The following is a 25,385-nucleotide window of genomic DNA, read 5'->3' on the forward strand; positions in this document are numbered from 1 at the left end:
GGTGGAGGCTGCCTCGCTAAATATTTTTAAGACGCGGGTTGATGGGTTTTTGATAAGAGAGGGGATTAAGGGTTATGGGGAGAGGGCAGGAAAGTGGAACTGAGCCACGACAGATCAGCCATGATCTTATTGAATGGCGGGGCAGGCTCGAAGGGCTAGATGGCCTACTCCTGCTCCTATTTCTTATGTTCTTATGTACTCCCAGTCTCAGGTTTTCACTCTCCCTCATCACACACACACGCGCACACACACAGTAAGTGAGGGAGGATGAGTGAACACCCTGAAAATGGCACACTGCAACCCTCCCACATTCAGGTGGGAATTTAAATTTAATTTATTGCGATGACATTTCTTTATTTTTGCTCAATAATTGTTTATTTTCTTAATACTTTTTTTGAAATTCATTTTAAAGTTTTGACAAACCTTATCTGAAATTTGCTCATCGGTTACCTTCCTTAAATAAGCACTAAGGAAATTCGGCACGTCCACTACGACTCTCATCAACCTCTACGGATGCACCATAGAAAGCGTTCTTTCTGGTTGTATCACAGCTTGGTATCGCTCCTGCTCTGACCAAGACCACAAAAAACTACAAAGGATCATGAACGAAGCCCAGTTCCTCACTCAAACCAGTCTCCCACCCACTGACACTGTCCACACTTCCCGCTACCTCAGCAAAGCAGCTAGCATAATTAAGGACCCCACGCAGCACGGACATGCTCCCTTTCACCTTCTTCTGTTGGGAAAAAGATACAAAATGCTGAGGTCATGTACCAACTGACTCAAGAACAGCTTCTTTCCTGCTGTCATCAGACTTTTGAAAGGAACCACTTCACATTAAGTTAGCCATGATTGCAAACACTACATTCTGCACTCTTTCCTTCTCTATGAATAGTATGCTTTGTCTGCATAGTGTGCAAGAAACAATACTTTTCACTGTATACCAATACATAATAAAATCAAACTTTTACATTCTGTAACATCAGGTTTATGTACCAATATGGGGAAAGATGTGATAAGATGAACCAAACAACTGGAACTTCAGACATTGATGACAGGTCACTTGCCCTGTGTGTCTCATAAAACATGAGTTTTTTAAATTCAGTTTTAGGATGTAGGCATCACTGGACCAGCACTGAACACCCCTTGAACTCAGTGGCTTGTTAGGCCATTTCAGAGGGCAATTACGAGTAAACCACATTGCTGTGGATCTGGAATCAGAAAAGGTAAAGACAGCAAATTTCCCTCCCTCAGGGGCATTAGTCAATGGGAGTGGTTTTTATGACATCATCAGACTTTTAATTCCAGATTTTTTTAAGTGAATTCAAATTTCACCATCTGCCACGGTGATTAATCCAAACGCAAGTCCCCAGAGCATCACCCGGGCTCTCTGGATTACTAATCCAGTGACAATACTAATCCACTTCCCTTTGACACACACAGGCTCTGGACCTTAAACCACCAAAATCTCAGGAATCATGTACATATTCTGAAAAAGTAAATTACAACTAACACAACATACAAATATAAGAAGGGGAAGCATACTTCCCCTTCTAGAAAATAGACAATAAATGAGAATTGTTGTTTTTTTCATTCATGTGAAGGTTAAATCAATTATTTAGCATGTGATCAGACTGGATCAGGTCAGGACTGAACACTCTCCTCGTGCAAGTTACGAACTTGAGAGCATGACTTCCCATGATGGACAGATCTCTAGTTCAGGGCATATTTCAAATGATTAATGTGGTTTGAAATCCTAATATCACAGTTCTGTCATTTTGGGGAAATCCCAGAAGGAAGTCTCACAACACCAGGTTAAAGTCCAACAGGTTTATTTGGTAGCAAATGCCACTAGCTTTCGAAGCGCTGCTCTTTCATCAGGTAAGTGAGTGTTCTGTTCACAAACAGGGCATTTAAAGACAAACTCAATTTACAAAATATTGTTTGGAATGCAAGTCTTTACAGGTAATCAAGTCTTAAAGGTACAGTGTGAGTGGAGAGAGCATTAAGCAAACACTGAAGTGATGTGTATTGTCTTCAGACAGGACAGTTTGTGAGATTTTGCAAGCCCAGGCAAGTCGTGGGGGTTACAGATAGTGTGACATGATCCAGGTTGAGGCCGTCCTCGTGTGCAGAATTTGGCTATCAGGCTCTGCTCAGCAACTCTGCGTTGTTGTGTGTCATCAAGGCCGCCTTGGAGAACGCTTACCCGAAGATCAGAGGCCGAATGCCTGTGACCACTGAAGTGTTCCCCAACAGGAAGAGAACAGTTTTGCCTGGTGATTGTCGAGCAGTGTTCATTCATCTGTTGTCATAGCGCCTGCATGGTCTCCCCAATATATCATGCCTCAGGACATCCTTCTCTGCAGCGTATCAGGTAGACAACGTTGGCTGAGTTGGATGGTGCTCTCACGTGAAATGATGACATTCATGTCGATGATCCGGCATGTCTTGCTGTGGCAGGGTTGTGTGGTGTCGTGGTCACTGTTCTCCTGAAGGCTGGGTAGTTTGCTGCAGGCAATGGTCTATTTGAGGTTGTGTGGTTGTTTGAAGGCAAGAAGTGGGGGTGTGGGGATGACCTTGGCGAGATGTTCGTCTTCATCAATGACATGTTGAAGGCTCCGGGGAAGCACTGGACGACAAAGGGTTCTCTGTCTGCCATGTCCCATGTTTGTCTTCTGAGGAAGTTGATACGGACCTCCTCACTCACTCACATTGTCTGTACCTTTAAGTCTCGATTACCTATAAAGACTCGCACTCCAACGATTATTTTGTAAACTGAGTTTGTGTCTTTAAATGCCCTGTTTGTGAACAGATCTCCCACTTAACTGACGAAGGAGCAGCGCTCCGAAAGCTAGTGGCATTTGCTGCCAAATAAACTTGTTGGACTTTAACCTGGTGTTAGGAGACTTCTTACTGTGTTTACCCCAGTCCAACGCCGGCATCTCCACATCATTCTGGGGAAATCACATGGGTAACATCTGCTGTTAAGACTCAATGGTTCTAATGGTATAAAATAATCTCTAGGGCACTGTAGTTATTGTACAAGAGTTGTTTGGGATTGAATTAATGCTGCAAGTCATGCTATAATTTTAAACAAATTCAAAATTAACGTGACAGCTCACATCCTTTGGTCCACTCCTGTTCCTATGTGGAACTATTTGTTCTAAAGTAAAATTTAGGGGAAAGTATTTTAAAAACTACTACTCACTCTTCAACAACTTGTTTAAACTTACTACTGTCCTTACCAGCACCTGCACATCTGAAGTGCCGAGGTCTGAAATCTGTATCTACAGGCAGCAAGTAACAGGGCAAAATAAGCCCAAAGAATGAACAGATTTTACCGTGACTGTAAAAATACCAAAACAGGCACAACATCCAAAACAACCTATCTACTTAGTCTTCATAAATTAGCTCTGTCACAATCATAGCCCTCAGTTACATGAAGATCTTGTTCCCACCATTTTTCTGCTCTTTCCAAAGGCAGTGACAGATACTGTGATGTGGTTTCGTGTATCAGGAGCAAGGACACATTTTTCTTCTCTCCCAAATCTCAGGCCACTATGGCCAACCCCAAGACTGTCTGCATTCCAACTGAGTTCCATTAAATCTCCACAGGCAGGGTGCAATCCTGGGAACGTTCAAGGTCTGCACACCTCAATGCCACACCATCCTTTGCACTGACGACGATAATTCATTAACCCATTCTGCATTTCTCTGCACTAAATTTTACCTGCCACCTCTCTCTCTACGTTAATAATATCCAAACTCTCCTTTAGGTTATCCAGTGTACCACCTTATTAGTTTTGTATTATCTCCAAATTTAGACACTGCTTGTTCCAAATCATCTCTAAAGATACCAAAACAGAGGAGATGCCAAAATAGCTCCCTGTGGGATGGTACTGAAGTATTCTCCCAGACAGATGACAATCCTTATCCCATCATCTCTTTATTCCATCAATCACAAATCAATGTAAGAGTAATTTTACTGATTTTTTTCCCCCAGCACTCGCTTTTCCAGAGCCTCTTGTGTCAAAGGTTTTGTTGAAATCCAGTACACAACATCCAATGCCTTACAAATCAAGCTCCTTTCTTACACCTCAAAAGAAAACTAACAAGTTAGATTTGACAGACTTTTCCCTTCAGGTATTTATATTACTTATTGTTTGCATTTTTGTTGAAATCCAGAAGCTCCCTGACCTTACCTTTAATCAGGGCTTCCATAACTTGATCCACAACGGACATCAGATTCATTGGCCTATAAATTTCCTGGGTCACATTTGTTTCCTTTTTAAAATAAATTGCAGTAACATCTGCCTTTCTCCAGTCTCAGGCACCTCTGTAGAATTCAGTGATTTCTGGAGGATCGGTGCTACGCTTCTGACAGCTGCCTTTCTTATTGCCTTTGGAATCCAGCTGCATCTTATCCAGTCTGTGATTTTACTCACCTTAGGTTTGGACAGCTGTTTGGCCACTGGAGCCTGTAACTATTTTTGCCTTTTCACAAAGGAAAGCACAATGTAAAGCAAACAAGTGGGAATACACAGGTCAGTCAACATCTGGAGAGAAAGGAGAAAGTTTATGAGACTACAGGAGCGGAGGAGGGAACCGAGTGTATGGTGTCGAAATTTGCTGATGACACCAAGATTGGGGAAAGGCAAATTGTGCGGAGGGTGTGGAGAGTCTGCAGAAGGATCTAGATAGGCTGGGCGAATGGGCCAGGAAATGGCAAATCGAATTTAATGTTGGCAAGTGTGAGGTGGTCCACTTTGGTAGGAAGAATGGTAGAAAGGACTATTACTTACGTGGCGAAAAACTGCAGCAGGCGACGGTGCAGAGGGACCTCGGGGTCCTTGTGCATGAGTCGCAAAAACCCAGCTTGCAGGTGCAGCAGGTGGTCAGGAAGGCGAATGGGATGCTGGCCTTCATAGCGAGGGGGATTGAATATAAAAGTAGGGAGGTCTTGCTGCAGCTGTATAGGGCATTGGTGAGGCCGCAGCTGGAGTACTGTGTGCAGTTTTGGGCGCCGCACCTGCGCAAGGATATTTTAGCCCTGGAGGGAGTGCAGAGGAGGTTTACTAGGCTGATACTGGAGTTGAGGGGATTGAGCTATGAGGAGAGGCTGAATAAACTGGGCTTGTACTCGTTAGAGTTTAGAAGAATGAGGGGAGATCTCATTGAGACGTATAAGATGATGAATGGGATGGATAGGATAGAGGTGGAGAGACTCTTCCCGCTCAAAAAAGACAGTAGGACTAGGGGGCACAGCCTCAAGATAAAGGGGAGGTGGTTTAGAACGGAGGTGAGGAGGAACTTCTTCACTCAAAGGGTGGTGAATCTCTGGAATTCTCTGCCCGTTGAAGTGGTGGAGGCTGCCTCGCTAAATATTTTTAAGAAGCGGGTTGATGGGTTCTTGATAAGAGAGGGGATTAAGGGTTATGGGGAGGGGGCGGGAAAGTGGAACTGAGCCACAACAGATCAGCCATGATCTTATTGAATGGCGGGGCAGGCTCGAAGGGCTAGATGGCCTACTCCTGCTCCTATTTCTTATGTTCTTATGTTGCCCTTCAGAACATTCTGATGAAGGGTACAAACTCAAAATATCAGAACTTATCTTTTCACTCCAGATGCTGATTGACTTGCTGTGTATTTCCAACAATTTGATCTTATTCCAGCTCTCCAGCATTTTTGGTATTTCCTCTCAATAAAAGTATTTCCTGTCCACATTTCTTTTCCAAAATGCAAGTTGGCCTTTACATCCTGAAAACCAGTAAAAAATCAAAAAATACAAAAGCATCTAAATGTCACTTTTCTTTGGGCGCAAGGCATGAAGTTTCAATTAAAAACATAAAATGCGGTGGCTGGTTTGAAAAATAAGAACCTGAGTAACACAAAGGGCTAGGTCTCAACTTCTACCTCCAAACAATAAGAAGTTAATTGATCTTAGCCTTGGCAATGATAGCTTTGATTGCAAAACTGGTCTCCGTGCCCCTAAATCAGAATATTGGAAAAAGTAGCCACTAAAAAAGATTTGAGATCACTCTGATTTCTGGCTTCCCTTCACTTATTATTCTGTGACAATAAAAGCATGTACGTTTGGACAGCATGTAAGTGAAGATGAGGATTAAATAAGTTTCAAAACACTCTCAATCAAGCAACAGACCAATGTGGTTTTAGGGTCTTACATGCAAAATTAATGTGAAGCAAGAGTTACTGGAAATACAAAGAAAAAAAATCAGCATCTAGAGGAAAAAAAAAGGCAGATGTTTCAGGTATGTTATCTTATTCAGCACAAAAACAAACTTGAACATGTTGATTAGATCTCAAATCTGCTGTTAACTGGAAACAAACTCTCCCATACTTGAAAGACAGACAATCAGTCTGAACTAATGCAAGTGAAACACGGGAAAAGTAGAAAGGGCTGGATGGTACACTGTACAGTGTCCAGCATCTTTTTCAGAAACATCAAGAGTTTGCATTATTTTCATCATGGCTGTATTCTCAGTACTAATGCTGCAATAGCACAACAAGCATCTCCCTCAATAGGTGGGCATTATCTCTATCTCAACTCTGCCTAGCCGCCTTTGTTCCATAATCCTCAACAACCCCAGGTAACAAAAAAAATCTATACGTCTGAGTTTGCAGGTTCTCAGCCTCAACAGGTTTTATAGGGAGAGTTGAGAATTCCTCAGCATTTTATACGAAGTGGAGGCAGAGGACATGGTTGAAGTACTGAGTGAGTACTTTGCACCTGACTTCATTGAGAAAGAAAATGCTGCCAAAGTCATAATAGAAGAGGTAGTTGAGAAACTGAAAGGTCTAAAAATTGATAAAGAATGTATTAGAGTTCCTGGAAAAGAAAACAAATTGTAAATAAAATCTAAAGTTAAATCACAGAAATTTGCATCAACTGATAAGGGAATACTTGCATTGCAAAACACTTCACAGGCAAGTTCCTTAGAACGCATACTTTTGTAGTGTAGTCACAGTTGTAGTGCAGGAAACAAGTCAAATTGCACACAACAAGCTTTTACACTGGATGAGTTGTTAAACCAAAAGACAGCACCTCCAATTGCAGTTTGCATGTTCTCCTTGTGCCTGCGTAGGTTTCCAGCGGTTTTCTCCCACAGTCCAAAGATGTGCGTGTTAGGTGGATTGGCCATGCTAAATTGCCCTTTATTGTCAGGGGGACTAGCTAGGGTAAATACATGGGGTTATAGGGATAGGGCCTGGATGGGATTGTGGTTGGTGCAGGCTTGATGGGCCTCCTGCACTGTAGGCTTCTATGAAACTAACAAAATTGTTTAAATCTGGGTTTAAGATATGTGAATACATGTCCAAGAATTGGAACCAAGGTCTTCAACCTTCCCACTTACTGCACATGAGTGTAACCTCTCGCTTTAAGGCAAGTGGTGTAACTGAGTATTTAAAATATCATGAGCTGATAACTTGCAATAATGCTTGTTATAGTACAGTTTCATAAGGTGTTCGCCATGGCTCAGTTGGCAACAATCTTGCATCTGAATCAGATGGTCGGTCTCTCACTACTGCACTGGGATATTAGCCTAGATTTTGTGTTTGCGTGTGCAGTGGGGTCAAACACTTAACCATCTGATTCAGATGCAAGATTGTTGCCAACTGAGCCGTGACGAACACCTTACAAAACTACTATAACAAGCATTATTGCAAGCTATCAGCTCATGATATTTTAAATACTCAGTTATGCCACCTGCCCTAAAGCGAGAGTTTACAGATGTGCAGTAAGTGGGAAGGTTGAAGGCCATGGTTCCATTTCTTGAACATATATTCACGTACCTTAAATCCAGAGTTAAACAATTTTGTTAGTTTCATAGAACCCTATAGTACAGGAGGCCCAGCAAGTCTGCATCGACCGCAATCCCATCCAGACCCTATCCCTATAACCCCACGCATTTACCCCACCTAGTCCCCCTGACACTAAGGGGCAATTTACCATGGCCAATCCACCTAACATGCACATTTTTGGACTGTGGGAGAAAACCGGAGCACCTGGGAGGAAACCCACGCAGACACACGGAGAACATGCATGTGTTGGGAAAGGAGCAGGGAATGGGCAAGATGCCCAAAGCTCACTAAGGCTTCTGTATCCCCCAGAATATCCATTCACATTTCTCCACCCGCACATTGAAATCTATCAAGAAAAGCATTTCGCAAGGGAAAAGACAAAACAAGAACATGCAAACTCCACACAGACAGTGAACCAAACTGGAAACAAATCTGGGTCCCTGGTGCTGAGAGGAAGCAGTGCCAACCACTGTGCTGCCTTTTACATTGCTCCAATGATTCGCATTCACGACACTGAAAACACAACCAACACATGAGCATTCGGAAACAACGTATTTGGCATTATTACTTACATGGAGAAAAACTGCAGCAGGCGATGGTGCAGAGGGACCTCGGGGTCCTTGTGCATGAGTCGCAAAAACCCAGCCTGCAGGTGGTCAGGAAGGCGAATGGGATGCTGGCCTTCATCGCGAGGGGGATTGAATATAAAAGTAGGGAGGTCTTGCTGCGGCTGTATAGGGCATTGGTGAGGCCGCAGCTGGAGTACTGTGTGCAGTTTTGGGTGCCGTACTTACGCAAGGATATTTTAGCCTTGGAGTGAGTGCAGAGGAGGTTTACTAGGCTGATGCCGGAGTTGAGGGGGTTGAGCTATGAGGAGAGGCTGAATAGATTAGGCTTGTACTCGTTAGAGTTTAGAAGAATGAGGGGAGATCTCATTGAGACGTATAAGATGATGAATGGGATGGATAGGATAGAGGTGGAGAGACTCTTCCCGCTCAGAAAGGATAGTAGGACTGGGGGCATAGCCTCAAGATAAAGGGGGGGCGGTTTAGAACGGAGTTGAGGAGGAACTTCTTCACTCAAAGGGTGGTGAATCTCTGGAATTCTCTGCCCGTTGAAGTAGTGGAGGCTGCCTCGCTAAATATTTTTAAGACGCGGGTTGATGGGTTTTTGATGAGAGAGGGGATTAAGGGTTATGGGGAGAGGGCGGGAATGTGGAACTGAGCCACGACAGATCAGCCATGATCTTACTGAATGGCGGGGCAGGCTCGAAGGGCTAGTTGGCCTACTCCTGCTCCTATTTCTTATGTTCTTATATGTTCTTATGACCATAACAAAGTGATAATTTGTCTGTAGTTCTGTAATACTAAGAATTTATCATATGTCCTTATCTTATTTGAAAGCGTAAACAATAATTTTGCAGGAAAGACGAAGCAAGAAAAATGTCATTTATGCAAGGCCCTATACTTAACCTGATCAAATCCTTCAAAGTCAACAGCAACAAATTTGCAGAATGCTCCAACATCCAATGGTTCCAAGTCGATGGATCAAAGCTGTACAATCTTAGATACTGAAGGAGCTCCTCAACTAGCTTGGTTGGAAAATGAACAGCCTTGTGTGGTATGCAACCAGAGAGCAAGGAGACCACAAGGTTGTTCCCAACTCTGTGCAGATTCAGCTGATCTCATCCAGGGAGCAGCTGGGACTCAATGGCTGGCCTCAGTGCCGAGAAGCCAAGGGGAAAAATAAGCTGGATTTCCTGCTCCTATAAGATATAGGAGCAGAATTAGGCCATTCGGCCCACCTTGATCATCAAGACACGTACACTTAGATTGGATCGTGCAAGTGATCTGTGATGGCTATGATGGAACAACCCACTCTAGCTTGGAGGAAGAACTTATGAAGTAACAGCATTAATACCAGCATCCAGTCCACCATTCCTCAGTACAGGAGGAGTGATTTCATTGCAAACATCATTAAAACTTGCAAACACCACTTTTATATTTTAAAAAAAAGTACATCATCTTAAACACTACTTCAGAAACAAAAAGCAAAGCAGCCAAAACTTGCTGGAGCCCACATGTTAGAATATGTAGGGCTCTTGTGTTTCTCAAACACCTTATTAGCCTTTCGTGCACTGAATGTTAGCCATTTTAAGGCATGCATATTACACCTAAACATCAACAATGCTTTTTATAGCTACAATTATGGATAAACTGCCACAACACTGTAACAGTTTTAAAATAAATGCCTTATTTAGGCTTCAATACTCCTGAACTGATAACAAGCAGACAAAAAGAGCCCAACCACAAGGCATAAATAAATATAATGTACACCAGATTGTCAAAAGCACAATCAACCATAAACAAAATTGACATTTAGCCTTCTCTCACATTTAATAGAACATTCCAGAAAGCGGAGGGAGAATGTATATCAGCCACTGAGAAAAGTTTAAAGTTTATTTATTATGTCACAAGTAGGTTTACATTAATACTACAATGAAGTTACCATGAAAATCCCTTAATTGCCACACTCCAGCACCTGCTTAGGTATGCTAAGGGAGAATTTAGCATAACCAATGCACCTAACCAGCATGTCTTTCGGACTGTGAGAGGAAAGTAGAGTACCTGGAGGAAACCCAGGCAGACACAGAGAGAACGTGCGGGCTCCAGACAGACAGTGATCCAAGCTGGGAATCAAACACAGGTCTCTGGTGCTGTGAGGCTGCAGTGCTAACCACTGTCAGCCACCCCATCTACAGAAAACGCGTACAATAGATGAATCATAAGATCCCTACGGCGCAGAAGGAGGCCACTCAGCCCATCCAGCCTACACTGACAACAATCTTGCCCTATCCCCTTAACCCCATGTACTTACCCTGCTAACCCCCTGACCCCTGGCATGGCCAATCCACCTAAGGGGTTATTCTTTGTCCAGTCTCTCTGATGACTTAGTGCCTTGTCTGGTACTGTTGTTAAACTTTGACACCTGCGCTCACACACACACACAGGGGCGTGAGGTGAGTGCACACAGGCAGGCCCCAGAGCTGGCTCTAACCCTATGACCCACCATCAACCATTCACACTGCCCTCTAAACATGCCTTCGACCCCACCGAAACCGGGGGCGACCAGTCAAGCGGCCGCCGAGTGAAGTTTAACAAGAACAGAGGGGAACAGCCATTACCTGCTCTGGCCAAGCGGGAGTCTCACCAGCCCGGAGCCGCCTCACTCCACCACCGCCGCCGCCGCCGCCTCCTCCTCTCCTCCTCCGCCGACCGCATCACCTGACCGCTCGGCACTGCGCACGCGCCCTGGCGCCGCCGCCACCGCGCGGGCCTCTGGGAGTTGTAGTCTCCAGGGTATGGCTGGCCCTGCTGCCTTTGCCTTTAGCGCAGCAAGAAGTCTCACAACATCAGGTTAAAGTCCAACCAGTTTGTTTGATAGTAAACCCACAAGCCCACTATCAAATAAACTGGTTGGACTTTAACCTGGTGTTGTGAGACTTCTTACTGCGTTTACCCCAGTCCAACGCCAGCATCTCCACATCGCCCTTAGCATGGCCAGGAAAGCCAGGGTGACCAACCCTCCAGGAATGGTCCTATGCTCTCCAGCAATTGAAAATTAATTTTCCCCACACAGGACACTGCTGTGTGCAGTCCTGCAGAGAAAAGAGAAAATGACCGACACATTAAGAAAAATTGTTTCTATTTTGTCGTTTTCTTTGAACATCTATCTTTGTAGAGGAACATGGCAAATAGAAACAGGAGTAGGCCATTCGGCCTGTTGAGCCTGCTCCGCCATTCATCATGGTCATGGCTGAAGAGCAAATTCAATGCAAGATGTTGGAAAAACTCAGCAGGTCTGACAGAGGGAAGGAACGTACAATGAAGCTGGGAGCTATGGCATAAAGCTATTCTGCATATATATTTAAATCTATTTAAGTTGATGGAAATCAGTTTCACACCCTTGCTGGGGTGTTACGAGAAGGGGCAGGGAAGATCTCATTCTGACTCATTCCCTGGTGGGGATCCTGTTATGGCTTTCTCGTGACAGTTGGCAGCCGTATTAGGGTTTGCACCCGAATCGAACAGACCTGAGAAATTCCGTTCAGGCTGTCACGTGGTTGTACAATGTAAAGGCAAGTTCCTCATCTAGAAATGCCTATCAGCATCTGTGAACGTTAGATATTCACTCGACCATGAGCTACTAAATTTACTTCTACAATTGCTTTCCTGTTCTTAACAGTCAAAGGGCAGAAACTACAGGCAGTGGACCAGTTCACTTATCTTGGCAGCACTCTCTCCCAAGCCGTGACTATTGGTGCAGAAGTTAACTGCAGAATAGCAAAGGCAAGTTCTGCTTTCGGTGGACTGCGCTCCACTGTAAGGGAATGTCGAGGAATCAGCCCAGCAACAAAACTGAAGGTCTACAGCGCCGTGGTACTCACTACCCTCCTGAATGCCTGTGAAATGTGGACTGTGTTTCAAAGGCAAGCAAGACAGCTCAATCATTTCCACATGACTTGTCTTCGCAGAATATTACGTATCCAACGGCAAAACAAAGTACCAGATACTGAAGTTCTCTCTAGAGCAAGTCTACCATCAGTCCACACACTGCTGATGAGAGCGCAGACCCAGTGGACAGGTCATGTGATCCGTATGTCAGACGAGCGCATACCCAAGCAGCTCCTTTTTGGGGAACTCTCTGCTGGAAGACGTTCGCATGGAGGGCAGAAGAAACGTTTCAAAGACACACTCAAGGCCTCCCTGAAGTGGCTTGACATTGACACGACCACCTGAGAAACGCTGGCACAAAACCGCCCGACCTGGTGCTGCTTCACCCACAAAGGCTGTCAAGCTCACGAAGCAAGGTGCATTGCTGAAGCACAACTTAAGCGCGAGCTGCGCAAGTCCAGAGCCACCAGTGCAACAACTACAGCGCCTACACAAGTCTGTCCAATATGTGCCAGGACATTCCGTGCCCGAATTGGCCTGATCAATCATCTTCGGACACACCGCAACCAGCCTCAAATTGACTAATGGTGTTGAGGTCCTCATCGGTGACGATGGACAAACAACAGATAATTATCTGCATCAATTGCCCAGCAGTAAACAAAAATACTTGATCATTGCAGTTTGATCTGGTGTTTAGAAAGGTGAACTACTTTAAGAAAGCAAATGCCCTTAATTATTTCTGCATAACTGGATGAATTCTGTTATGGCACCAGAGCAGAAACCCCAAAGTGTGTTGTGAAGCCCAACTAGAACTCAATTTCTATTGTGCCATTAGTGTGAGGAAAAGGTGTTTGTTTCACTCCAAGTATGATTTTATTGACACACAAGGAAGCTGTTATCAAAACAAACTTTATTTAATAATACAGTTTAACTATAACAAATGAATTATCTTAACTTTACTAGTTAAAATACTTAAATATGACAAGATACAATTCTTAACTGCTAACGTATCTCTATTAGTTCCAATTTAAGTAATTTTCCTCTAATAGACATAAGCGGGTTTTCTCATCCCACCTGTCACGTGAATTGTCATGGGCAGGGAGCAGACCATAACAAAGGTCTGTTGACTTCGGGAGGCGGATTTTGTTTTTTGGGCGAGTGTGGCCAAAAATTTAGCCCTTAAACTCTGCTTCAAAATCAGTCAGCAAACAAGACAGGGTACATGTTTTAATGTGTTAATAATCGTAGAGCCTTTGAACAACCGTAGAGAGAGAGGGACAGAGACCTCTCTTATTTCTTTCAGGACCAGGCAGGAACTGTTTGTTTTTCCTGTAAGTTTAGCTCCTTCTAAATGAATCTGTCTCTTGTCAACCTGCCTGATCTAAACCCTATTCTGAAACTCCAGGAGAAAAATTAAGTAAACAAAAATGCATCTACTACATTCTCAGCATGTGAGCTGCCTGGTGCAGACAATCTGCATTGTGTAAACAGAGATGAATTTTAAACACACCCCTTACTAGAAATATGGTATAAATACATTTCTTAAAGGCACAGTGTCATCACACATCCTCCCTTTAAAAAACCCAACAATATGAAAAGATGGCTTCATTTTTCAAAACCTCTAGTGTCACTATTAGTAGTCCATAACATTTATCTACATTTTTATTAAATCCAAGCATGCAAATATAACAGTCATATAATACAGTTCAGTCCTTCTCTTCCAACATTGAACATTCCACCTTCTTTCATCAACTTATTAATACCGTATTGGCAATTACATTCTCTTTTCCTTCCTTTCTCGACACGCTGCTGTTGTTCAGTTGCTTCCTCTTTCTCTTCACTGAACTTCTGTTTTCAATCCCATTTTAATTCTAAGTCCAAGCTCAATTCTGTTGTCATGATTGAGAATCAGTTCTGGTAACATCCTGACAGAGCTGAGCAGAATCGGGAGGATACACATTCACAATCAGGTGCAAACTGGTTCAAACCACTTGGCTTTGCTTTGTAATTTCCTTCGCTGAGTCCAAACAGTTCTTCCGATTTCCAGAGTCAATAAATGAAGTAATCGTTTTCAGAAGGTTGAGCTGTTCACAGATTTGCTTGGAGAGGATGTGTCCCTTTGCTTGCATTCTCAGCCTCACATGGGTTCAGGACCATCCAGAAAGGTCACTTTATCTCTGCCCCCTTTCTTGCTAACTGACCAAAGTACCTCTGTCAGATAGTCCAATTCCATCTTCTGTTGCAAAATGGTACACTCAGCATTCTTTCCAGTGTCTCCAATTGTATATCTTTCTGTTCCAAGGTAATTTGTCAATTCCTTTGTTTGTTCTGGATCGTCATCATCATTTTCTGCATATTCTTTGTCAAAGTTATACAGCAGAATAGTTTCTTTTGATGTCAGGATTTGTTGTAATCATAGTTTTAATGATCATTGTGGCAATCATGCTGTTGCAAAAACCATAGTAATTTACCCAAACGTCAGCTATGAAAACTATTTCTCTGGGTATCCATGTCAGTGCAACCTGTATGAATTCATTATTCCAGCAATTCATTTAGAATAATGGAGCCATTTCATCAAACAGTCTCACTTCATTATGTTGTCCTTTTCTTTTGGCTGCCATAGTAAAATACTTCAGCTCTTCAATCTCCATTTTGAGGTCACACATGACTGCTAATTCATCTATATTTTCTTCTCACTGATGACAAGCTGCTGCTGATAGTCTTGGAGTTTATGCTCAGTTCATTTCAATAACTCAGGAACAGGCTTCAAATTAGTCAACTTTCCTTACAACTGTCATTGCATCTGCTCACTTTCCTTATTCATTTCATTGTCCAGTAATTGGTTCTCCTTTTCCATCTTCACTAGTTTTACATTGCACTCACCTGATGCCATTCGTGTTTTCATTATCTCAGATTTGCAGTTATCCACCAGGCCTTCGTAGTGTTTGATTGAGACTGCTGTATCTCAGACTGAATAAATGTTAACTTCATTTTCTGAATCTATGCCAACATGAGTGGATTAAATCTAAATAGATATTGCTGAATTGGAACAGTATTTCCTGCATCTACATCAGACACAATTACTTGAATACTTCCCAGTTTATTCCCTGGGAAGCTCCATTTGATTGTAATAACTATTTGGGGTCACTTTGATTTCCCTGCAGAAGGTAACTCAATAATTTATTCCAATTTTGACTACTTCCTCATTGATCAGTTTAATTTTAGGAATGTCAATTTCAGAATCATCCGCATTTGTTTCTTCATTCTGAATTGTAACTAACACATCCTTATTCTGCTTTACTTCCCTGTCAAAATACTGTGTGAGCATATTCATATGACTCACTCTGTAAGTTTTCCTTCTATCTGGCATTCTTATCGAATAATTCATCTCACACAATTTTCTTTCAATTTGACAAGGCTCACCAGATCTTGCTTTTAAAGCTTCACCTGCCACTGGTTGTAATACTACTACTTTCTCTCCACGAGCAATACGACAAGTTTTTGATTTCTTATCTGCTTCTTTTTTCATCACATGCCACCTCTAAATGCTGTCCAGCTAACTCACTAGCCCTAGTTAATCTCTCCCTAAAGTTTACACATTGTCCAACAATCTGGTCTCAGAACACTGACTCACCAACTTCTCTTTGATCAATTTAAGCGGTCCTCTTATCTCATGACCAAAAATCAATTCAAACGGACTGAACTTAGTTGATTCATTAGGTGCATCCCAAATTGCAGAAAGTACAAATGGAATTCCTTTATCCCAATTTTCTGGATAATCCTGACTATTGGCCCTCAGCATGGTTTTTGAAGTTTGATACCGCTGTTCCAATGCTCTCTGTGATTCTGGATGGTATGCAGTTGATTTAAATTGCTTTACTCCTAAGCTACCCATAACTTCCCTAAATAACTCCAACATAAACCTTGATCCTTGACTTGGTTGGATTTCTGTAGATAGTCTGTATCTGGTAACAAATTTAAGTAACTTCTTTACAATCCTTCTAGCTGTAATATTGCATAATGGAATGGTCTTTGGAAATTTAGTATACACATCAATTATGGTCAACAAAAACTGTTTCCCACTTTTCATTTTCAGAAAGAATACAATGCAATCAATTTGGACCCTAATAAAAAATTCCTCAAATGTCAGAATGGATATTAAGGGTGCTGATTTGATTATTGCTTAAGGTTCCCCATTACCTGATATGTGTGATATCTATGGCAAAATTCTATTACATCTTTATACAGTCCCAGCTAATAATAGTGTTTTTGTATTTTTGCTGGAGTTTTCCTTATTCCTAAATGACCTCCTACTTGTACCTCATGCACTATCCACAACACTTCCTTTCTATAACCCACTGGTAATACAACTTGATGAACTTCTGACCATCTGTCTGAATATGTTGAGGTCTCCACTTACTCATTAAGTCATCATTTTTAATGTAATAATACTCCAGTATGCACTCAGATTCCTCTTCTGTGCATGCTTTCTAATACAACTGCTTTATCTCTGAATATTTTTGTTGTAATTCTGCCAACTTTCCTGAAATAAAGATATCTGCTTCATCCACCAACTTTTCTTGTTCTTTATCAACCTGGTGAAAAATGGTTTTTGATTGCTGAACTTGTGTCTCCTTATCTTTACTCTTTGGTTTCTCCTCCTGTTTCAATCTATGCCTTTGTGATCTTGTTACCACACAGTCTGGAAATATCCCAGGATATGCTGCCTGCAACATGTCAGTTGTTTGATTTTCCATTGGCTTTTCAGCCACATTAGGCATTACACCTACCTGCGATCCAGCTATATGGTTACTTAGATGAACTATGCCTATTACTCCTACCACCATATCATCACTTTTCACCGGGCTCTTCAACCTTACCTTATATAATGGAACATTACTCTTTTCATCACAAATTCCACATATGAATTCTGGCAATAATCCTTCCGAAAGACCTAAGTCCTCATCCCTCACCATCAAAGGTCGACTTGCACTTGTATCTCTTAAAATTGTAATCTTTTTACCTACCCCTCCAGAGGAAACCTTATCCATATAAGCAAATTCTTTGAAGACATCTATTGCCTCCTCTTTGAAGTCTTTACTGCCTCTATCTTAAGTCTTCATTGCCTCCTTTGAGGTGTTCCACTGACTCCTCCTTGAGGTCTTTGTTGCTTATGGACCTTGTTTCTTTTTTGAGTGTTGCCCTGCTTTTTCTCCAAATTTCTTGATCTTGGACATTTTTTCTTTTTTGTGTTTCCTGCTTTAAATGCATTGCTGCTTTAAATGCATTACCATTTTAAATGCATTGTGGCTTTAAATGCATTACCAATTTAAATGGATTACTGCCTAAGATGCATTACCGCTTTAAATGCATTATCAATTTAAATGTGTTGCTGCTTTAAATGCATTACCATTTTAAATGCATTACTATTTTAAATGCATTGCCACTTTAAATTCATTACTGCTTTATATGCATTGCTGCTTTAAATGCATCACCAATTTAAATGCATTACCACTTTAAGTGTATTATTGCTTTAAATACTTTTCCACTTTAAGTGTGTTACCAATTTAAATGCATTTCTGCTTTAAATGCATTCCCATTTTAAATGCATTCCTGCTTTAAATGCATTGCCGCTTTAAGAATGTCATTTTCTTTTTCGCTGAGCAGTCAGCAGCCATGATGTGGATATGCCGGTTTTTGACAGGGGTAAACACAGTAAAAAGTCTGACAACACCAGGTTTCAGTCCAACCGATTTATTTGATAGTAAACTCACTAGCTTTCGGGTTAGCCCCTTCATCAGGTGAATGGAGAGTTCTGGCCTCAGACAGAGCATATAAAGCACAGACAGTTTACAGATCACTGATTAGAATGCGAATCTTTACACTTGGGTTCATGTCGCACTATCTGTAACCCCCATGACTTGCCTGGGTTTGCAAAACCTCACTTACTGTACTGTCTGGAGACAATACACATCTCTTTAACCTGTGATCAGTGCTCCTTCCACTCACATTGTCGGCCACTTTAAGACTTGAACAGCAGGTTAGGTGTAAAGATTCGCATTCTAATCAGTGATCTGTAAACTGTCTGTGCTTTATATGCTCTGTCTGAGGCCAGAACTCTCCATTCCCCTGACGAAGGGGCTAACCCGAAAGCTAGTGAGTTTACTATCAAATAAATCGGTTGGACTGAAACCTGGTATTGTCAGACTTTTTACAGTCAGCAGCTGCCAGCTTCCTTTCTGTTTTTCCTGCACTTTTGAAGTTTTGGCTGTTCTTTCTGAAATTTTTAAAATTTCTCCTTTTCCGAAGGGAGGTCATTTTAACAATTTATGGAACTTTTTTCTTCTTCTGGCCATTTGAAGAGTCTGTTTCTCGGTCGTTTTGTTTTCCTTTGATGTGCTGGTTTATTGTCAATTTCACTTGGAGACCCAGGGCTAACGAGGTCCAAGGGCCATTTCTTTTCAAAAACTTGCTAACTTTTTTGAACAGTTGAAAACTTCTCTTCTTGCTTGAAGTTTTAAGTTTAAGTTTATTTATTAGTGTTATACCTAGCCTTACACTAACACTGCAATGAAGTTACTTCAATGAAGTTACTGTGAAAATCCCCTAACCACACGCTCAGCGCTTAATGGAGGATTTAGCATGGCCAATGCACCTAACCAGCACGTCTTTTGAACTGTGGAAGGAAACCAGAGCACCCAGAGGAAACCCATGCAGACATGAGGTGACCCAAGCCAGGATTCAAACCCGGGTCCCTGGTGCTGTGAGGCAGCAGTGCTAACCACTGTGCCATCGTGCTGCCTCTCAGTCCATCAACGCAGTGACTGCTGCCACAGAACTCCACAGGCCCTGCACATTGGGAGCTTGTTAGTTTCAACTCCTTGATTATGCAGTGCTTCAGAATACCTCGCTGCAATGTACTTGGGCATTTATTTTTCACTTAAAGTTTGTTTTCTGTATTTTTTTTCTCTTTTTTTTTAAAAAGATTTTGCAGGAACTGTGTTTTTTTAAACCTAACTTTTTTTAAACCTAAAGCCACAGTTCTTGCTTCACAGGATGTTTCTCCTTTTTTTTCTCTGTACATTTCCAAAATTTTGTATCTCCTGGCCAATTCAAGTTTTCTTCTGTGTCTGTCCCTTAGGGACTGGCAATATCTCACTATCTCAAATGGGTCTATTCACCCAAAGACAGACATTCTGGTGAGTTTTTTTCCAAGCTTCAATTAAAGCAAGATACTCACAGGCATCAGGTCAGTGGCATGTCATGGTAATTTATTCTCATCACCAGATGTAATGATGCACTTTCACACACACACTTCATTAGAGTCACAGAAGGATTGATTCATAAGAATGGTTCAGCAGACTAGTCCAGTCTCTTACAGGTGTCCTGCTCAAGAGAAGGCTCCACCCTTGGGGTGATTACCCACGCTGAGTCCCAGTTGGTCGCACAGGCCATGTGACCCTTACTCTGCTGTGTTGCCCTTGAAGGTACAATCACCACTGTCTGCCAATGTGGGAATGTCTGCGAGTGTGGGATTAATGGAGGCAGATTAAATGATGGCCCTCAAAAGGGAATTGCATAATCATCTGAAGAAGAAGAAGGAAATCGCAGGGCTACAGTTAAAAGGCATGGGAATGACACCCAATGAATTTACCTTACATGGAGCCAGCACAAACATGATGGGCCAAATAGCCTTCCTCTGCTCTGAAACCATTCAATGATTCTCTGATTATTCTTGGGCACCTCCTAACCATCAATCTCTGAGCAGTATTACTAACAGACTCTGAGCAGTTCCCAAACTACCTTCTCTCCGAGGGTTTGGCCATTGGTTGAACAGGTCAACAGCAGAGAGTTGTGGATAAGGTAAAAAAAAATTATTGGTATATTGAGGGAAAATAAATAAAACATTCTTTCAGTTTGGTTCTACAATCAATTCAGAAAAGTTACACAAAATCATTCTTGCATGGTGCACTCTCAAATCTGAAATGAAAACAATGCTTCTCTTCTCATTTTACAGTAAAGCATTAAATCTTGATTCAGAAACTCTTCTATTTTAATTGTGTAGAATCTAATTGAAGTGCAGTTTAACATCAAGATAGCAGCACACATATTAGAGCAGATTTTTCAGAGGCCACCTTCAGCAGAACCAACAACAATCCAGTCTGCTCTACACCTTTGTAGTACAATCTCTGCCGGTAATGCATAGTGCAGGCTCCAGACAGATACAGGCCCATGCCCCAGGCTTCATGGGCTGCCAAGTAGGAGGACCAAATCAAAGGTTAAAGCTCAAAATGTTGTCCTTGTGTAATAAATCTAATCAAGAGGCAATCATAGAATGGTTATAGCATAGGAAACAATTGATCTATTTTAGCCCCCTGTAAAAGTCACTTAGCTGGCCCCACTTCAAGTGGGTGTCCAATTCTCTTCTAGAAGCCATGATTGAATCTACCTTCATCACACTCCAAGGCAGTGCATTCCTGATCCTAACCGCTTGCTGCATAAACAAATTTTTCTTCATGTCACCTCCCATTCCTTTGCCAATCAGCCTAAATCAGTGCCCTCTGCTTCTTGACCCTTCCGCTAATGGAACATAAGAATATAGGAACTAGGAGCGGGAGTGGGCAATTCACCCCTTCGAGCCTGCTCCGCCATTTAATATGATCAGGGCTGATCTTACCCTGGCCTCAACTCCACTTTCATGTCTGCTCCCCACAGCCCCTTTATCCCGCTTTTCATCAGAAACATATCTATTCCTTTCTTGAACCTGTTGATTGATTCTGCCTCCACCACATTCTGGGGCAGTGAGTTCTACTGATTCACAACCCTCTGAGTGAAACAGTTTCTCCTCTCATTCCATATCTATGCACTCTCGTTCTAAAATGTCCCACATGAGGGAACATCTGTCTAATGTCCCCCTTATCAATCCCCTTTCGCATTTTATATACTTCAATCAGATTGCCTTCATTCTTCTGAACAGTGAGTACAAGCCCAAGCTATTCAACCGCTTCACATACAACAGCCCCTTCATCTCTGGAATCATTGTCTGTCCACTCTGTTTAGATCCCTCATGATTTTGAACAACTCTATCAACCCTCCTCCACAAACTTCCCAAAGGAGAACAACCCCAGCCTCTCTCATTGCTCCATGCAGCTGGTGTCCCTGATCCCCCCAACCATTCTTGTAAACATTCTACACCAACTCTGAAAACTTCCTGAAGTGCAGTGCCCAGAATTGGCCACATATTCCAAGCCAAACCAGTGCTTCATAAAGGTTCATTGCTTTTATAGTCTTTAAGCCACTATTTATAACACCCAGGATGCCATATTCATTTCCATCAGCTTTCTCAACTTGTGCAATCACCATCAATGATTTATGCCTATGCATCTGCAGGACGATCTATTTTTGCATCACTATTAGAATTGTACCCTTTAGTTTATATTGCTTTTCCATAGTCTTCCTACTAAAATCTATCAGTTCACACTTCTCTGCATTAGATTTCATCTTCCATGGGTCTGCCCACTCCATCAGTCTCTCTGTGAAGTCTATCACTATCCCCCTCACAGTTATAATACTTCCTAGTGTTGTGTAGTCTGCAAATTTTGGAATTGTACCCTGCATACCCAAGTATTAGACATTAATATAGATCAAGGAAAGCAGTGGTTCTAGACAAGACTTCAGTACCACTAAAGCTATCCCTCCATTCGAGGTTAAACTGATTGCTGGGTTTAGATTTACACCACTTCTTTTGAACAAGGGTGGAATATTTTCAATTGTCCAGCCTCCTGGCACCGCCCCAAAGGAGGATTGAAAGATTATGGCCAGTGACTCCGTAATTTCCGTTTTCATTTTCATCAGAATACTCAGATCCATCTCACCCAATCCATTGGCTGGAATTTTACCGTCCCTCCTGCCATGGGCATTGGAGCAGGTGAGGGATGGACAGTGAGGAGGTCTGTTGACCTCAGGCAGGATTTTACGGTTTTGGGATGAACAGCGCTGTAAAATTCCACCCACCGGGAACGCTGCCACACTCGGCCCAAGTCCAAAAATTCCTGCCCGAGGTCAATGAACTTTTGCATGGTTCGTGCCCCACCCACTACAATTTCTGTGGTGGGTGGGACAGGAAAATTCCTCCCATCAACTTAAGCCTGTTGAGTACCTCAATTTTTAACCCATTTAAAGTACTCAATTAGTCCCTGAGACATGCTCTCTGCCTCCATACCCAGATCCCCTTTTGGTCTCTAATTGTTCCTTTCTCTTCTCTTACAATCTTTTTGCTGCTTATACGTCTGTAAAAGACTTTTGGATCCCCTTTTGTTTTAGCTACCAGTCTCACCTCATGCTCTCTGTCTCCCATATTTCCTTTTGCACTTTTTCTCAGAACTTTCTATAGTAAGCCTAGTTTTCACTTACTATTGTAATACTGACAAATGCCCCTTTTTTCTACTTTATCGTACTCTCTAGCTTTCATTATCCGAGGGTCCTTGGATTTGTTTGCCTTATCTCTCTTCCTTATGGGTATGTACCTTAACTGTACCCAAACCATAGCCTCCTTAAGCAGACATGTCATTCCATTATAGTTTTGCCTGTGACCTTTGATTCAAATTTATTTGGGCCCTGTTTGCACCTCACTGAAATTGGTCCTCCTCCAATTGGGTATTTATACTCAAAATAGCTTTTTTGGTGGTTTTTGACATGCATTTCAGTGCAAAAAAGTTTGATCGAAGAAGTTATAGAAATTATTTTAAAAGTGATGATGTAACAAAATTGGTCAGTATTCCATCAAGGCCAGCTGCTTTCCTGGTTTTCATCTCACTTATTGCTGCTCCCACCTCACTCCCTAGCATTCCTGATTCAATGAAATCGACATTCTCTTCTTCCAGTTCAATTATTTCAGGCTCTTAAATTTCATTCCTCAACTTGCTCCTTCCATCTTTTTTCTTAATGTCATGTGTAGGTTGGGGGTGGGGGGTAAATACATGGGGTTATGGGGATAGACCCTCTGTCAGAGAGTCACTACAGACTTGACTGACCGAATGGCCTCCTTCAGCACTGCAGGGATTCTATGATTCTAAGGTTTAATGAACTGCGCAAAGATATTTACTTAACAGGGGAGGGACAAGGGGACTTCATACAGACAATAGTGATCACTCGAAGAAAGGAGTTGAAGACATGCCGATGTTCTGACTTTCATATCAATAACCTGGTTGTCCGTGCATTGAAGGTTGTATTGACAGTAATAAAGAGAGTGGGTGGGAAGGGCAGGTTTTGAATCAGAGGTGATTAGTTTGGACTCCAGGGATGAAGAGGGACAAGAGAACCAATCAGCATTTCAAGATTATTGAGTAAAGACGTGTGGACGGGTGATTCTCCCAGACTGCTGCGCTGCTCTCGATTGAGGCTGGCTGTCATCAGGCTTACCTCGGGGGCCAGCAGTCAGGGCTGAGGGGGGATTTGTACATCAGGAATGGGCGGACCTGGCCAGCAATTGGGAGTCGGGCAATGCTGGGCCACTGTGCATGAGCTGATCTCCATTCTGACAGATCGGCGCATTTGCGGTGGTTTGCTTAGCACTATGCTGCCGGCCTTTTGGATGGGAATAAGCTACGCTCCCTGATTTTCAGTATGAACCTCGTTAGGTCACTCTGCAGTGTTCAGATGTGGAAGATTCATTCTGAAAATCATGTGAAAAAAGTCAGCCAGTGTTACTCCAGTTTTCATGTGAATACAGCCCTCAGAACTTCCTTTGGAAGAATCGCCCTATATGTGTTTGCTTTGTAAATTTTGAACAAAAATTCAATTGGGTTGTCTGGAGTAAGTTTGTGACAGAACTGAAAGACGTTGGAATAGACTGGAAAGATAGACTGTAAGAAATTAGTACAAAGGACAAACAGTAACAGTAAGAGTAACCAATAGGTAGTCAGAAACATGTGTATGCGGAAGAGGCGTTCGACAAGGGTGTTGCTTATCACCTGTCCTCTTCAATGTCTATGCAGAAGCAATGATCACAGAAGCATTGGAAGACTCATAATCCGGTGTTAAGACTGGGGGCAAATGACAACATCAGTTAGATTTACAGATCAAAAGCACTGGTAGCAAACACAAGAGGAACTACAGGAACTAATAGACGAATAACAGCATGAACTTTGGAATGAAAGTGAACATTGATAAAACCAAAGTGAGGCATACTAAAAGTCACCAAGAAAGGGAGAGAACTGGAACAAGAATAAGAATGTAAATGTTTTGGAAGCATCATATCTGCAGATGGAAGATGTATCAAAGAAATAAGAATAAGGATAGCAATGTGAAAGGGTATATTTGATAAGAGACAGCTGCTAATGGGAAAACTGAACAAAGAACTCAAAATTGGGCTTGTGAAGAGTTTATTTTGAAGTATTGCTTGTATGGATGTGAGAGTTAATTGTTGAATTTAATAGTCACAAGTAGGCTTACATTAATACTGCAATGAGGTTACTGTGAAAATCCCTTAGTCGCCACACTCCGGCACCTGTTCGGGTAGACAGAGGGAGAATTTAGCATGGTCAATGCACCTAACCTGCACATCTTTTGGACTGTGGGGGGAAACAGGAGCACCCAGAGGGAACCCACACAGACATGGGGAGAACATACAGACTCCACATAGTCACCAAAACCAGGAATTAAACCTGGATCCTTGGTGCAGTGAGGCAGCAGTGCTAATCACTGTGCTATCCCACAGAGGGGGAGGCCAACTTGCTAAATAGCATTCAAATGTGGCTTTGGGGGAGAATGGAAAGGATAAGTTGGACAGAAAACATAACAAATGATAAAAGTGCTGAGTAGAGTGAAACAGCAAAGAAATTTGCTGAAGGTAATTAGAGAAAGGCAGAGAGACTGGGTAGGACACATCTTAAGAGGAAGCAGACTTGAGGCCTTCCCTCCTTAACATCTCTTACAAGGAAATAAAGAGGAAGGAAAAGAATTTTGAATGGTTTGAAAATGGAAGTGAGTTATTGTTAAATGAAAACAATGGCACAGGAGAGGGCTTTATGCAAAGTCCTGCTATGGATCAAAGACCTGCCTTTGGGAAGGTGATGATGAGGAAGTGCCAGGATGATGAAAAATACT

General features: G+C 42.3%; 1 protein-coding gene across 1 annotated transcript in view; it reads right to left on the reverse strand.

Moving 5' to 3' along the window:
- LOC145342339 (myotubularin-like) overlaps positions 1 to 11,076 on the reverse strand; it is a 103,448-nt gene extending 92,372 nt beyond the window's left edge. The window contains exon 1 of the mRNA XM_080187845.1: positions 11,009 to 11,076. The gene's annotated coding sequence lies outside the window, so the exon portion shown is untranslated. The remainder of the gene's footprint in view (positions 1 to 11,008) is intronic.
- Between the last annotated feature and the right edge of the window lie 14,309 nt (positions 11,077 to 25,385).

The sequence above is a fragment of the Carcharhinus amblyrhynchos genome, chromosome 4, assembly GCF_965287045.1.
Source record: "Carcharhinus amblyrhynchos chromosome 4, sCarAmb.v2.hapA, whole genome shotgun sequence".
Lineage (NCBI taxonomy): Eukaryota > Metazoa > Chordata > Chondrichthyes > Carcharhiniformes > Carcharhinidae > Carcharhinus > Carcharhinus amblyrhynchos.